At 47.0% G+C, this 17,162-nt stretch overlaps 1 pseudogene; it reads left to right on the top strand.

Annotated features, from left to right (window-relative positions):
- The first annotated feature begins 1,846 nt into the window (after positions 1-1,846).
- Positions 1,847-17,162, top strand: part of LOC131916985 (bifunctional phosphoribosylaminoimidazole carboxylase/phosphoribosylaminoimidazole succinocarboxamide synthetase-like) — a 53,204-nt pseudogene continuing 37,888 nt past the window's right edge.

Genomic DNA, 17,162 nt, shown 5'->3' with positions numbered 1-17,162 from the left:
ACTCTTTACTCCAGCTCTGAGCCTGAGCTGCTTTCACAGGCAGGCTCTGGAGAACCCCGGAGCAGAGTCCACTGTTTCCTGCTGAGCCCCTACCTCATCCTGGCTCTAACCCCTCCCTCTGTGCATCCTGGTCCATCTACAGGACCCACATGTCACTTCCTCAGTCAGCAGCATGGATCTACTTGCCCGTGTGCTTCTCCCAACCCCAGGCGCCCAGTTAGTGGGTGGTAAGATGATTACTTACAGCAATGAGGGTCCAAGTAGGAAGCAAGGGCCGGAGAGTGACTGGATTTGCAAGCCCCTGTCCATGGGCCTTGGGGCTGCATGGGAGGACGTGAATTCTGAGCCTCCATGACTGTGGGAGCCTGGCCATGTCATCACACCTCTCTGAGCCTGTTTCCCCAGCACTCGGTGGGAACATACCTTTGTACTCTTTCACTGATCCACAAGGAGTGCCCCCTACCCTAGACAGGGAGAGGCCTTGATGGTGGGGGAGGTGAGGCCAAACCCAACCGAAAATAGCCTGGGATGGCAGGATGATGGAGGCCGTGCCCAGCTGGATGGCAGGAGCCTGTAATTGATTACTCTGCACCAGCCATGAATAAAATATCGGCCTCCGCTCTATCCTGGGTTCATTATTTGCTAAGGGGGACAGGGCTCATTTGTAAGGTCACCTCCACTCACTCCTTCTCAAGCAGAGAAGACCCTGACCCTTTCTCCTCTCCTCCTCGCTTACTGACTTGGCTCCTTGGTGCCTAGAGGAAACATGGAGATTGAGCAAGATGGCCTGTCCGCATCCCCTCCTGCCCAACCCACAGCCCCACTCTAGTTCCTACACACAGTCTGGTGTTCACATACCCAGGACCTTGCCTGCATGCTAACTATACTTCTCTCTTCCTCTTCCTGATGTAATAATACCTGCCACTCACGCCAGGCTCAGGAAAGGAGACTGATTTCATCTTCCTGGATCCACCATTCTTCACCCATCTTGTTATGAAGGAGCTCATGTCACATGGGTGAGCAGATATACATGAGTGAGGGTCACACAGGCCTGGCTGGTCACCCTGGGAATCAAGATTGTCATAAATGACAGGCCTACAAGCCCAATAATGACAAACTTCTGACAGCTGAGCAAGAAAGCTAACGGCAGTGTACTTGCACAAACAGGACGCCCACAGCTATGCATGGGGTGACCTGACTCACCCAGTTAAAACAACAAGGAGTGGGACAGCATTCATACTGCTATCTCTTCCGTTCAGACCAAGGGCCACAGAAAAGATCTGCAACCAGTTATGTACATTCCAGAGTTATTGTTTTTCTTCTTCTATTATTGTGGTGAACACCCATGCCAAACACAACTTGGAGAGGGAAAGGTTTATTTGGCTTATATGGCTACATCACAGTCCATCGTTCAAGGAACTGAGGACAGGAACCTGAGGCAGGAACTGATGCAGAGGCCACAGAAGAATACTTGCTCCTCGTGGTTTTCTCAGCCTATTTTTGTTTTTTGTTTTGTTTTGTTTGATACACCCAGTATCACCAGCTCAGGGGTGGCTCTGGCCCTCCGTGGTCAATCATCAATCAAGAAAATGCCTACAGGCTAATCTGATGGAGGCATTTTCTCAGTTTAGGTTCCCTCTTCCCAGATGACCTTAGTTTATGTCAAGTCAAAAACAAAACAAACAAAAAACCTAAGTATCACAGTGTGTAAATCTCTAGAAGTGTGCATGGAAATCCAGTTCTTGTCCCTAGAGAAAAGAGCTGTAGGACTAAGGGTAAGCAGGGTAGGCGATCCTGCGCACTCCAAACCCAGCAGGCATCCGGGTTTGGGGTCCCCCACTCCACCATGGTATTCCATAGTGAAAATGGTCAGGATGGGAAAGCTTATAGCACAGGGCTGAGTAGTGACGATGAGCCCAGCAGCCCTGCCCAGCTTGTCCACCTGCACCAGCCGCCACGGCTGACCGTGAAGAAGGCACTGTGGGATATAGAAGGTACAGGCAAGAGCTGGGAGAGCTGGGAGATGGAAGCCAGCAGCAGGGGCGGTCAGTACTCAGGGAGGGTGCCTTTCTCTTCCTGCTGCTTCCACAGGGTTTTTGAGAAGGTGCATTGCTTGTAGGGTAAAGGTCCTCACCCTCAGGCCTGCTGTCTGACTCAGGCTAGATGGGGACCCCGCGGTACATACCTGCACCCTGTCACAGACTGGGCTGCATGGGTATGTAGTGGTGTGTGTGCGCGCATGCGTTTGTATCTATGAAGTATAACTGACACAAATTCAAATTAGTCAAGGAATTTGGAGAAGTGGCCCAGCAGTTAAGATACCATGTTGCTCTTACAGAGGACCCAGGTTCTATTCCCAGCACCCACTTGGCAGCTGACAACTGTCTGTAACTCCAGTTTCAGGGGATCCAACACCCTCTTCTCACCTCTGAGAGCAATGCATGCCTGCGGTTCACAGACATACATACAGGTGCAGCACCCACACACATAAAATTAGAATACATAAACGTTTCTAAATAAATGAAACGTCAGAAAGCTAAACGTGGTAGCTCACACTTGTAATCCCCTACCCAGTAGAGGCTAAAGTGGGGCGAGATCGTAAGTTCAAAGCCAGCCTCACCACATAGACAGTTCAAGGTCAGCCTAGACAACAGAATGAGACCCTGTCTCAAAAAAACAACAAATGAATAAACAACAGAAAAATAAGGCTGCAACGAATCCACATACACAACAAGATGTGGGCATAGCCTGTGCCAGCTCCCAACATCCTGAAAGCGCTAGGCCTCACTTCTCTAGCACGCCATAGTTGGGCATTGCCAGCCCTGGGTCTTTGTGTGCTCTGTAGCCAGGCTGTGCTGCTGTCTCCCTATGGAACACACAGCATTTTCTCATCTTTATTCCTTAAACAATGCCACAGACTATTTATACAGGATTTGCATTGGGGCAGATATTAAGTAGCCAAAAGGTAGCATAAAGAATACAGGAGGATTGTGCAGCCTGGATGCAAATACATCATTTTACACAAAGGACTTGAGCAACCATGGCTTTGGGTACCTGGGGATATCTGAGCCAGTTCCCTCCAGATATGAAAGGATGACTCTATGTGTCTCAAAATGCTCCTCTGCTTGTATATCTCTGTGTGTCCATGCAAGTGTGGACATGTATATCTCTGTCTATCTGTGTTGATATGATTGTGTCCCCAAGGGTCTTTGCAACTGCATGATATGACTGTGCTCCCAAGGATCTTTGCAACTGCATGGTATGACTGTGCCCCAAAGGGTCTTTGCAACTGCATATCTCTATCCTTGTGTATCAGTTTGTGTGCTGTGTGTGTGTTCCTTGTCGGATCCCCACAGGTCAAGGCCATGTCTGGTGGTGTCTGTCCTTCACACACACACACAGCATTGGCCTTAGGAAGAAAGCAGCTTAGATCCTCAGTTAGCTCTGCTTTCCCTGGAATAGCCCTTTGACTCATATTAGCTGCCCCCTCCCTGGGTTCAGGGTTCAGGCATGGTGAACCCTGTCTCCTGTCTCCCACTGCACCACTTTCACATCACACGGGGAGACCACTGCACACGTCCCTCTTTCCATGGGCAGACTGCTCACAGCACCCTGAAGACCAGCACATGCAGACAGAGTTGATCACCATGTGACCTGGACAAATCGTGCTTCCCCACAGGCAGAGGGGCACATTCAGTTTGAGCCTGAAGGGCCCATGCAGCTCCTCTGTTCCAAGCTTCTAGGAAAATAAGGGTAGACAGAGGAACAGGGGCATGGCAGGGTCTGAAGATAAGGAGAAAGGGCAAATAAGTGGTTCTGCTTCTACAATAAGGAGCAGGCAGGACCTATGAGCCCCTAGGCTGGGCACTTCTGGGACTCTTGGAACCACCAGGAAAGAAGTCGGGGACTAGAAAGAAGCAAGCTGTGAGTCAGTCATAAGCCCTGAGACATAGACTCAAGACCACAGAAGAGGTCCTTTTGTCCCCAAACAGCATTCCCTCAGAAGGGATGGACTTAGGGACAGGTAGGCAGAAGAACCAGGAGGGCTCTCATGCTTTGTAAACATGAAATAGAGTCCCAGCCAGGGACACATGCCCGTAATCCTCATGCTCCAAAACGGAAACTGGAGAATGACACATTTGAGGCCAGCCTGAGCTACATAGCAATTCTGTCTTTAAAAACAGACAAACAAAAACAGTCCAGCTCAGATCACTCAGAAAATAAGACCAATAATCGACAAATGAGATCTTGTGAAATTAGAAAGCATCTGTCAGCAGTGAAAGCTGTCCATCAAATAAAGAGGCAGCCTACAGAACGACAGAAAATCTTTACCACTGTACAGCCAGCAGAACTGGTATCTAAGAGTTCAAGAGGCTGTCAATAAAATAAACAACCTATTCAAAACATGGACTATGAACTGAACAGAGTTCTCAAGAGAAGAGATGAAAATGACATATATATTATGTACGTGTGTGTATGTGTGTGTGTAATACATATATATTATATAAATGTGTGTCTTAGTCAGTGTTCTAGCACTGCGAAGACACCATGACCAACGCAACTCTTACAAAAGAAAGTATTTAACTGGGGCTTGCTTACAGTTTCAGAGGCTTAGTCCATGATCATCACGGCAGGGAGCATGGCAGCATGCCTGCAGACATGGTAGCTGGGAGTTCTACATCCGTGTTCACAGGCAGCCAGAAGAGAGAGCCTCCAGGCCTGGCTTGGGCCCTTGAAACCTCAAAGTGACATACTTCCTCCAACAAGGTCACACCTACCCCAGCAAGGCCACACCTCCTAATCTTTTCAAATAGTGCCACTTCCTGGTGATCAAGTATTCAATCTATGAGCCTATGGGGGCCACATTCAAACCACCACAGTGTGTATATGTGTTTTTTAAGACAGGGTCCTACTATGTAGCTCTGACTGTCCTGGAACTCACTATGTAGACTAGGATGGCCTTGAACTCATAGAGACCCACCTGTCTGCCTCCCAATGTTGAGATTAAAGGCGTGTGCCTCCACACCCAGCCTTATACTTTAAAGTGTGTTTAACACTACTAGTCATAAGGAAAATGCAAATTAAAACTACTTTGTGATCCAATTTCACCCCACTCAGAACGGTCACCATCAAGAAAACAAATAGCAACAGATACTGGTGAGACTGTGGGGAAAGGGAGACTTATCCACGTTAATAAAAATGAAATTGAGCCAGGCAGTGGTGGTACAGGCCTTTAATCTCAGCACTCATGAGACAGAGGTAGGCAGATCTCTGTGAGTTCAAGGTCAGCCTGGTCTACAGAGCTAATTCCAGGACAACCAAGGCTACACAAAGAAACCCTGTCTAAAAAAGCCAAAATAAATGAATTAAGTAAAAATTGGTATATCCACTAAAGACATTAGTGTGTGTCATAGTTAGGGTTTCTATTGCTGTGAAGAGACACCAGGACCATGGCAACTCTTATAAAGGAAACACATTTAATTGGGGTGACTTACATTTTCAGAGGTTCAGTCCATTATCATCATGGTGCAACATGGTGGCATGCTGGCAGACATGGTGCTGGAGAAAGAGCTGAGATTCTCACATCTTGACCCACAGGCAATAGGAAGTGGTCTGAGATACTGGGCGTGGCTTGAGTATATATGAGACCTCAAAGCCCACCCTCAGAGTGACACACTTCTTCCAACAAAGCCACACCTACTCCAACAAAGCCACACCTCCTAATAATGCTACTCCCTATGAGCTACATTTAAACTACTGCAGTGTGAGTTTAAAAAAAACAAACAGACTTGAAATAGAACTATTATAGGACCTAGCTATACCACTCCCAGGCATACACCCAAAGGAATACATTCTACAACAGAGATACCTGACCATCCATGCTCATTGTCACCCTATTCATAATAGTTAAGAAATGGAATCAGTCTAGATGCCCAATAACAGGTGAATGGATAATGAAAATGTGGTACATAAAATGGAATTTTGTTCAGGTATAAAGAAAAATAAAAGTGGGCTGGAGAGATGGCTCAGAGGTTAAGAGCACTGACTGCAATGACTGCTCTCCCAAAGGTCCTGAGTTCAATTCCCAGCAACCACATGGTGGCTCACAACCATCTGTAATGAGATCTGGTGCCCTCTTCTGGCCTGCAGGGATACATGGAGACAGAACACTGTATACATAATAAATAAATAAATCTTTTATAAAAAAAAAAAAGAAAAGAAAGAAAGAAAGAAAAAGAAAAGTACCAAATTTATAGGAAAATAGATGGAACTAGAAAACATAATACTAAATGGGATTAACCAGAAAGGTAAATGTCAGGAAGCATGAAGGTTCCTGCTGAAAATGATTGCTTTGTAAGCTAATTTTTTTTAAAACTTATTTGAATGGAGGTGTCCTGCATGTATGGACAATGCTCCCCCCTGGGACCTGGGTTATTAAATGAAAGCCCAGTGTCAGTTGTGGGCACCTCCCTAGGAGTTATTATTGGTCAAGGAGGCACCAGAGGCCTCCCAAACACCACAGGCCATCGCCACTGCCCTTTGATTTCCCATCATAACTAGGGGATAAGACCTTTTGACTGAAGACACACATACTCTTTGGTTGCAGGACATAGAGAAATCATTCTCAAATTGACCAAGAAACTCTCTCACTGATGGCTAGTTTTCATAATTCTGTGAAAGGAAGGTACTATGTAGGCCTCTGGAGGAGAAAACTCATCAATGGATTTATCCAGAGGTGGACCCCGTATGCTACAGTACCAACCTGCCAGGCAACATGTCCCGCTGATAAAATACTGTCATGGCCGTTATGGGAGTAACTAATTACTTTCTGATTGGATTGCAAGCCTCCTCCGCAAGAGGGAATTCGTGTCTGGTACTGTAATCCAGGACAAAGCTCATAGCTGAAGATGTCCTAGACCCTAGGAGGGAAGCTGCCACTGTTGTTTTGCTAATTTGACACACTGTCAAACTGTCATAACTGTTTAGGTTTATTCTCCTAAGTCAGGGCTATTATCAACCCTGGTCATAAAAGCTTCATTAGCTATTGTAAGCCAATAATAAGAAGTCCATCCCTGGTGATGTGCTTCCTCTAGCAAAGTTCCACTTCCTAAAGTTCTCATAACCTCCCACCAAAGCACCACCATCTAGGGACCGAGTGTTCAAACACATGAGCCTGTGGGGGACACTTCACATTCAAACCACAATGCTCTGTCCCTGGCCCTCATGGGCTTGTGGTCCTCTCGAGATGCAAAAATGCACGCAGCCCAACTTCAAAAGTCCACAGTCTATAACAGTCCCAACACTGCTAAAAAAAACCAAAGTCTCTTCTGTGACTCAAGGCAGGCTCTTAACTGTAGCCACCTATAAAATCATATAAACAAATTACCTACTTCCAACATACAAGGACACAAAACCCAGCTTTCCTTTCTTTTTTGTTTTTGTTTTTGTTTTGTTTTTTTGAGACAGGGTTTCTCTGTGTAGTTTTGGTGCCTGTCCTGGATCTCACTCTGTAGATCAGGCTGGCCTTGAACTCAGAGATCTGCCTGGTTCTGCCTCCCGAGTGCCGGGATTAAAGGCGTGCACCACCACCGCCTGGCTCAGCTTTCCTTTCTAAAGGGGAAGAAGAGAGACATAGCAAAAGAAGATTGAACTGTATCAAAACTGAAACAGCATGGTTTGGTGGTTTGAATAAAAATGGCCCCCATAGGCGCATAGATTTAATACTTGCTCATGAGGGAATGGCATTATTTGAAAGGATTAGGAAATATGGCCTTGTTGGAGAAAGTGTGTCACTGGGGGTAAGTTTGAAGTTTCAAAAGCCCATGCCAAGCCCAGAGTCTCTCTCTGGGCCAGCAGATTAGCATGTAGCTCTTTGCTGCTTCTCCAGCACCGTTTCTGTCTGTGTGCCCACCATGATGATAAGCATCCCCCCTGAAACTGTAAGCAAGCCCTCCATTAAATGCTTTCTTTTATAAGCTGCCTTGCTTATGGTGTCTGATCACAACAACAGAACCCTGATTGAGACACACGGCAAACACCAAATCCTGTAGCACACGCAAAGCCTCTGAATTGGGCTGCTTCCAATCCCTGTATGGAGCCCTACTTGGCACACATCCCACAATTCTGGCATCTCCAATGCCTTGGGCTCTCTGTTAGAAGCAAAGCCTTACCTTCACAGCTTCACAGCATGGCCTCCCAGGGCCTCCTCACAAGGACTCTGATGCTGCCACACGTTGTCTGGCCATGGTGACAGCAGAGGAAGAATCCATTATGCCTTCATTCTTGCATCTTTAAAGCCTCCCAAACCAGTACCACAGTGATGAAGCCTCCAAATTCTGCTGTCAATTGGGGTAGAAACTGCTCCTTGGACCACAGTTAGAGCAGACTGTGTTTGCTGATGCTGATGATGATGTCTGTCCTAGTTAGGGTTTCTATTGCTGTGAAGAGACACCATGAAGATGGCAACTCTTATAAAAGAAAGCATTTAACTGAGGCTGGCTTACAGTTCAAAGGTTTAGTCCATTATTGTCATGACAGGAAGCACAGCGGCGTGCAGGCAGACATGGTGCTAGAGAGGTAGCTGAGAGTCCTGCATCCAGATCCACCGGCAGCGGAAAGGAAGACAGTGACACACTTCCTCCAACAAGGCCACACCTACTCCAACAAGGCCACACCTCCCAATAGTGCCACTCCTTATGGGCTTGGGGGGAGTGCATTTTTATTCAAACTACCACAACATCCCTTGGTCCTGACACCTTCCCTACCATCGGATGAGCTCTGGTCTGTCAGAAAGAAAACCCAGCTCCCCAGTCCTGGAAGGGTGATCAAACACACCAGTAGCTACATGTGATGTCAGGGTTATATGGTCGCCTGCCACCCTGGCACGTTGCTCCTTCCCTGCTTTTTCACATTTAGAAGACTGGGCTGTTTTGCTGAGAGTGGAGTTCATTGAGAAACCAACTTCTGGTGCCTAGCAGATTTCACTCAGTCCCTCAGCACTCACCTGCCGTAGGTCAGATGCCTGGTTCAGGAGGCATTTAGGCATCTAAGTAAACGTACTCCATGTCAGGTGTTCTTGTGGACTGCCCAAGTTTAAGGGCCAAATGGTACACCAGGACTTCAGGAAACGCTGAAACTGGATGAAAATGAGAAAAGATGCTAGACATTCAAGAAAGGGTGAGGAGGGAAGGGATGAATTAAAGTCACTAAGACAATGGCATTGAAGGTCAAGAGGGCTGATGTTTACCCTGAAGACAAGATAAGCCTGGTTTTTTTTGTTTTTTTTTTGTTTTTTTTAATCTACTGTCCATAAGGTTCCTGGGAGGATGAACCATAGGCAGGTTCTAGCAGGAACGAAGCACTGATAGACGCCTCCTTATGTTCCTTATGGACTCAGCCTCCACACAGGTATTCAGGCCTCCCATTTAACTCCCAGCATCCCTTGCCCTCCGGCCTGGGGCTGGGAGTATAGGAAAAGGGTCCAGCTCCATGACAGACAGTCCACAGAGCTGCATTTTTTTTCTCCTAAAGCAGTTTTACTTGGATTTCACATAAACCAAAGCAGTGACGAAGCCACAGCATAGCCACTCTCAAGCCAGGCCACCGAGTGTCAGCTACAGATCCAAAGCTGTGGTTCTCTCAAGCCAGGCCACCGAGTGTCAGCTACAGATCCAAAGCTGTGGTTCTCTCAAGCCAGGCCACCGAGTGTCAGCTACAGATCCAAAGCTGTGGTTCTTGCACTCAGACCACCTTAGGGGGCCCTTCAGCTAGCATGGCATGATTTCAGAGGTCACATTGCCCAAGAAGGCCTTGCAGCCCCAAATCTGCTTTTTCCAGATGGCATCTTTCCCATGTTCACACCCATGCTGGTCGTGAGGGGCTGAGTTGTTGAGTAATGGGATCATGTTCACAACAATTCTGCATGGTGTTCTTTTTTGTTGTTTGTATTGCTCTTCAAGACAAGGTTTCTCTGTGCGGCCCTGGCTGTCCTGGAACATGCTCTGTAGACCAGGCTGGCCTCGAACTCAGAGATCCACCTGCCTCTGCCTCCTGAGTGCTGCGATTAAAGGCGTGTGCCGCCACCACCCAGCTCTGGATGCTATTCTATCACTCTGGGGGCAGCTATTCTCTCTGGGGGTCATTAGCTAGAAATGGAGGGTGAGGAAGCATAGGTCCCCATCTTATAGATGTTCAGATGCCATAACTTGGTCAGGATCTGAAAGGCTAGTTGAGATTAGGGGTGGTTGATGGGTAACAAGGAGAACCTTGAAGCAGTTGTCTTCTGTGGCAAGTGTTGGGCGCCTGGGGATATACAGGTCACATCCTCCTCAACACCCACAACCCACTCCTCCTGCAGCCTTCTGAGCTCTAACAACAGCATCCTGTGTAAACTAGACACCAGTGGCCAGGCCAGGTGAGTTGCCGCCTGGTGGCTTCTCCTACACTGGTGCCATCACCTACCCCCCAAAACACTGTCTGCTAGCTGGAATTGTAAGACTCTCCCGGCAGCTAGGTCACCAAAGGCAAGTTGACTGGCCCAAGTCCTGAATTCCCTCAGAGGAGATGAGCATTGCTGATCTCTCCTGGAAAGCTAGTCCCCCAGAATCCCACTTGCTTACTTTCTCTAGGTATCTAGTCAAACTGATCTTCTCTGAGGCCTTCCCTCACATCCTTCTGCTTCTCCTTCTTTGTACTTGTCTGTATCATTTACCTCTAAATGCTCTCCATTTTAGTATCATCTGTCCTGCTACTGAAAACATCAGCCTATCATGAGGTTATCTTGGGCCGTCTGGAGTACACATAATGATTGACATTTGTTGACTGGGTCATTCAGTACTTCGGGATCCTAGGATATGTCCCTGGGGAGAGCAATAATCTAGGACTACAGAATGCAATGGCATTGGACCCAAGGCCTGTTCCAGGGAGGCCGCTTGAGATCTGACAGAAGGAGTCAAGTGGGCTGGCCAACTCCCCCCATCACACAAACTGGGTGGACAGCTCCTGGAACCATCACCCCACTAGGGACTCAGTCTCCTCACCTGTGCAGTGACTGGCTGCAAACACCACAGTTAAGGGTTCTTAAAATTTCCCAAGAGGGCTACCACTGCCTGCCCAGAGGCACAGTACCACACTGCCAAACTCAGCTCTTCAACAAGGTCCACTAATCTCTTAGAGACCAAACCAGGACTCAGGGCTTAGATACCAAAAAAGAATTTGGGGGCTAGCCAGTATGACAAAGCAGAGTTGGGGATTTTATTAAAGATATTTTAATAAAAGCATGTCTTCATTAATTTTCCATTGCTGTGATAAAACACCATGACCAAAGCAACTTCCAGAAGAATGAGTTTATTTGGGGTTTGTGGTTTCAGAGAGTTAGAATCCATGACCATCATGGTGGGGAACAATTCAGCAGGCAGACGTGGACTGGAGCAGTAGCTAAGACCCTACATCTTGAGACACAAGCATGGAGCAGAGACAGCTAACTAGGAATGACATGAGTTTTTGAAACTTCAAAGCCCACCTCCAATGATTATCTCCTCCAACAAGGCCACACCCCTTAATCCTTCTGAAACAGTTCCACCAACTGGGAACCAAGTATTCAAACATATGAGCCTATGGAGGCCATTCTCATTCAAACCAACACATTCTACTCCTTTTTTCCCAAAGGCCTATGGCCATATAATAATGCAAAATACATCTAGTGCAACTTCAAAGGTCCCCATAGTCTTTCATATTTTTTTTTTTTTTTGGTTTTTAGAGACAGAATTTCTCTGTGTAGCTTTGCACCTTTCCTGGATCTCACTCTGTAGACCAGGCTGGCCTCGAACTCACAAATATCCGCCTGCCTCTGCCTCCCGAGTGCTGGGACTAAAGGCGTGCACCACCACCACCCGCAAAGTCTGTTCTTAACTGTAAATTACTACATAATAAAAATTAAAAAACAAATTACATACTTCCAACATATAATGGTACAGAATATATACTGCCATTACATTGGACCAAAGAAAGATCATGACTCAGCAGAGAAAAGTCCAAATCCCATAACTCCATGTGTGATGTAAAAGGATTTAGATGGCTCCAGCTTCCAGCTTTGTTGATTTCGACATACTTCTCTCGCTTGGGCTGAATCTACTCCCTGTCTGTAGCTACCTGCTTTTTTTTCATTATAGACCTATATAAGAAAGATTACTAATAACCACAAGACAGGGTCAATATTAAACTATCTTGAAATCTCCTCTGTCAAGAAAAGTAATCCAATATTTTTCAGTTTACCCTCAGACAGATTCTTAGGACATGGGCAAAAGGCAGTCTGTTATTTGCCAGAATACTACAAGAATGGTCTCTAGTCCAGTTTGATATCTTCTGAAACATTTTGAACTGGGCCTCCGCAATCCACATTGTTCTCAGTACTATTATCAGCACTATTGACTGAGTTCAGCGGTTTTCCTAATCCAAAGTCCTGAAGACTTCCACATTCATCCAACAAACAAACAAACAAACAAACAAACAAACGAAAAACCCAATATGGTCAGGCCTGTCACAGCAATAGCCCCCTCCCTGGTACCAACTTCTGTCTTAGTTACTTTTCTATTGCTATGATAAGACACGATGACCAAGGCAACTTACAGAAGAAAGATTATTTGTGGCTTACAGTTTCAGAGGGTTAGAGTTCATGACCATTGTGGCAGGGAGCACGGCAGCAGGCAGGCATGGACTGGAATGGTAGCTTAGGGATCACATCTTGAGACACAAAGTACAAGGCAGACAGAACTAATGGGAATGACAAGGACGTTCTGAAACTTCAAAGCTTGTCCCCCATGACACACCTCCTCCAACAAGGCCACAACTCCTAATCCTTCCCAAATCATTCCACCAACTGAGGACTAAGCATTCACTATATGAACCTAGGGGGCCATTCTCATTCAGTCCACCACAAGGCATAAGCATGAGGGTTAGGAGAAAGCAAGGTTCTCCAAAGGTTGGGTGTGGAGATGTCTTCTCATGGGACAGTAAGAGAAAGTGAAACACACAGAAGTATAGACTTGGCTCCTCAAGGAAGGATCTCAGAAGGACAGGCTTGTCCGATAGGGGTACCGGCTCCTCAAGAGAGTTGCAATTAGCTGCCTTAGCATTACCTATATATACTCTTTTGGAGGCTCTCAATTTAAATCTCAAAAGTCCTAAGAGATCTTTCTTCTTTCTTTTCTCTCTTTTTGTAAATGGAATTACAGGGAGGGTTGGAGATGCCTTGGGTGGAAGTAGATCTAATCTGAAAAGATAAAACCGGAGGCTATGAGAGCTGCACAGGGGTTTAGTATATGCCCTTTCCTACAAACAGGTTTTCTATAAGATTCCTATGGGAAAATGCTGTTTCCTGGCTTGGAGGGGAGGAAGAACTTAAGCAGTTGATGATAATTGTGATGGAATGTTTGCTTCCTAGTACTGAGAAGGCTTGAATCAGTTCCAGCCTGAGGAGTTCCTCTCTGTCTCACACACTCAAGATTTTTCCTGCCTTTTTGTGTGGCATCCAGAGGACATACCAGTCAGTCAGCTGAGTGTTTTTGTGTGCATATGGCTGTTCAGAAAGCAATAGACAGGTGACCACTGAGAAATCATGGCCGCTGGGAGGTGGAGAAGCAAAGCCACAGGCCTGCTTCATGTCTACAGCAACGGCAAAGGGCTGCTCAGCTACCCAGGTAAGGTGGACCAGTGGTCTCTCTCCTGTTGGATTTCCTCTGGGGTTCAGAGGTTCAGGAGGAGTGGGTCAAGCCCACTGAGTTGACTAGTTTTATGTCAAATTGACACAAGCTAGACTCGTTTGGAAAGTGGGAGCTGTAATTGATAAAATTTTTCTACTAGATTGGCCTGGGGGTACTTTTTCTTGACTAACGTTTTATGTGGGAGGGCCCAGACCACTGTGGGTTGTGCTAACCTTGGACAGGAGATCATGAGTTGTATAAGAAAACCAACCGAGCAAGCCATGAGTAGCAAGCCAATAAGAAACATCCTTCTATGGCCTCTGTTTCCATTCCTGCCTCCAGGCTCCTGTCCTGAGTTCCTGTCCTGATTTCTCTCAGTGATGAAGTATGACCTGAGAGTTCTAAGATGAAATCAACCCTTTCTTTTGGTCATGGTGTTTTGTCACAGCAATAGAAACTCAGCTAGAAATTGGTACTAGGAATGGAGTATTGCTGTGACAGACCTGGCCATGTTTTTGAGAGGATTGTGGTAGGACTTTGGAACTTGGTCTAGAAAAGCCATTGAGTTCTCAGAGCTTCATGAGCTCTTATGGAAACTTAGAAGATAATACTGAGCAGTGCAGACAATGGAAGCCTACCTTGGAAGTCTCATGGGGAAGCAAGGACTCTACCAGAACCACTTACATGATATTTTGCATTAAGAATCACCAAGAGCCGGGCAGTGGTGGTACTTGCCTTTAATCCCAACACTCAGGAGGCAGAGCCAGGCGGATCTCTGTGAGTTCGAGGCCAGCCTGGTCTACAGAGAGAGATCCAGGACAGGCACCAAAACTACACAGAGAAATGCTGTCTCGGAAAAAAAAAAAAATCACCAAGGAAAAAACCTTTGTCTTGCTGGGACAATTGACTCTGGCTAGCTAGGGTTGTGATCTGTTATTAATAAGAGACCAGCATCATTGAGACACAGTTTTTCTGGTAACTATTTCCTCAGGGTCAGCACACAGAAGCTATGGTCCAGAGGGTATACCACATGTTAGCAGCCAAACTGTAATGTGTAACAGTGTCCCATGGTACTGGTTCTGAAGACATGAGGGGTCATGGAGAGCAGCGGAAGCTTGGCACTGTGAGAAACCAGGAGAGGCCTTGGTGGAAGTGCGTCTGCACTTCAGTAGAAGCTCCAGGATTGAAGGAGTCTTGGAGAGAAGTTGAAGCTTGGCACCACGTGGCAGAGTTGGAGTCCCTGAAGAGATCCCAGAGGAGGCTGTCTGGGAAGGTGCAGCCCAGTTGCAGCAGAGACCCCATCATTTCAGAGATACCAGCACTAGGAGAGGACGGCCAAGGATAACAGTGACTGTGGAGTGGAGCCAGCCTGATCCCGAAGCGGACTGTGTTGTGCTGTGGATGGCAGAGCTGCAGAGGTGGAGCTGTCGAAGGCCTTTGGAGCCCAGAGGATCATGCGTGGGTCCCAGATGCTGAACTTTACACTGTGGGACTTTGGTTATAACTGTGCCCTGGTTCTTCCCTCCTGGAGTAGAAAGTATGCAATTTATTTTGATTTTACAGAAACCCACAGCTGAGAGACTTTGAACTTTTAAAGAAACTGGGGAGTTTCAGAGAGACGCTGGGATTTTAGAAAGACTTTGGATGTTTTAAAGAGACTGAACTTTTAAAATATTTGAATTTTTAAAGACTGTAGGGCTTTTTGAAGTTGAGATGTTTTATTTTGTGCTAGTGATATTAATACATAAGATCTTTGGGCCAAACAAGAAAGGGAAATTTATAGTTTAATAGTGATGTGTTTATACATCAAGTTCACACAAGCTAGAGTCATTTGGGAAAAGGGAACTACAGTGGGGAACATGCCCCCACCAGACTGGCCTCTGGACAAACTTGATGGCAATTTCTCAGTAACGACTGATGTGGGAGGGCCCAGACCACTCTGGGTGGTGCCAACCCCAGGCAGATGGTCCTGGGTTCTATAAGAAAGGAGGCTGAGCAAGCCATGGGGAGCAAGCCAGCAAGCAGCACCCCTCCATGGCCTCTGCATCAGCTCCTGCCTCCAGGTTCCTGCCTTGAGTTCCTGCCCTGATTTCCTACAGTAATGCAGTGTGACCTAAGAGTTGTAAGATGAAATAAATCTTTTCCTCCCCAAGTTGCTTTTGGTCATGGTGTTTATCACAGCAGTAGAAAACTTAACTAAGACACCCACCTAGATATCCACTGCAGAAGCTGACAGGGAGCTGTGACAAGGGTGTGTCCCTGAGCAGCCGGGAGTTGGTAGGTGAGGGGAAGGTCTCACATGTTGAACACACCCCACTAAGGGAGACAATGCATATATAGTCTCTATACTACCTAGGATTGTTCCCACAGGTCCTGCCCAGATCCTCTAGAAAAATGAGTCTCCAGAAAGATGAATTGTGTGTCATCTGTGGCGTGGCCTTCCTGGAGGAGTGGGGTCCCCATTGAAGATATACAACTTCAGTCAAAAATCCAGGACTGAGAGGCCTGACAGAACCGGGGCTCAGCTTCTACTCACTGTCACTCACCAGGCCAGGCCCACTCCCCTAGGATCTTGGCTTCCTCATTTGGATCTTGTCCCAGTGGGCTCTAGGCCTTGGCTGGAACTCTAGGTAATATGGGGGGCACTAACAGATGGGGAGAAGTGTACAGTGGATGCAGCCCTGGGACAGACATATTCAGTGCTAGGGAGCAGGGTAGAGCTTTCTGGCTCAACAGGGCCCAAGGAGGGAGCTGGGGGTAGGGGTAGGGGGGCTCCTGAGAGTTGTTGCAAGGCTTCAACCAGAAAGAAAACACGCCCTCATAACATCGAGACTATGACGACCCACGACTGGATTTGCTGGTCTCTGTTTAGGAGAAGTGAAGCACATATTCAGAGAAAATGTGGGCCCCGGCTTTGGCGACAGAGACATGCACAGCAGCCAGAAGGTAAAACAAGCTCTTTCTATCCATGATGAGGCACAAGGAGAATATTATGTCTGTCTGCAGGACAGAATCATTCAGTCTTGGAAAGGAGTGAGCAGTGTGCTCACCACAAAAGATGACAAGTATATGTGGTCACGCTGTGTTACTCAGCTGTTAGCAGACATTCCACGAGGCATACATTCCAGCACCCTGAAGCTGGGTGTGGTGGCACACGCCTACAGTCCCAACACTCAGGAGGTAGAGGCAGGAGGGAATTGAGTTCCAGGCCAATCCCTGCTACACAACAAGTCTGAGGCTAGCCTGGGCTACTCGAGACCGTGTCTCAAAACAGAGACCACTGACAACAAAATTAATCTTAATTTAAAAGTGGCGAAGACTGGAAACAGAATAGGCAGAGCACCAAGTGACATGCCCAGCATGTGAGAGGCCCTGAGTCCCAACTCCAGGCCTATAAGGACTGGAGGAGAGAAGGACAAGGAAGAGGAAGATGACCCACCAGGACCGTGGCAGCAACCACAG

The sequence above is a fragment of the Peromyscus eremicus genome, chromosome 8a, assembly GCF_949786415.1.
Source record: "Peromyscus eremicus chromosome 8a, PerEre_H2_v1, whole genome shotgun sequence".
Lineage (NCBI taxonomy): Eukaryota > Metazoa > Chordata > Mammalia > Rodentia > Cricetidae > Peromyscus > Peromyscus eremicus.
The sequence above is the reverse complement of the archived record's forward strand: the minus strand, read 5'-3'. Positions and strand labels throughout refer to the sequence as shown.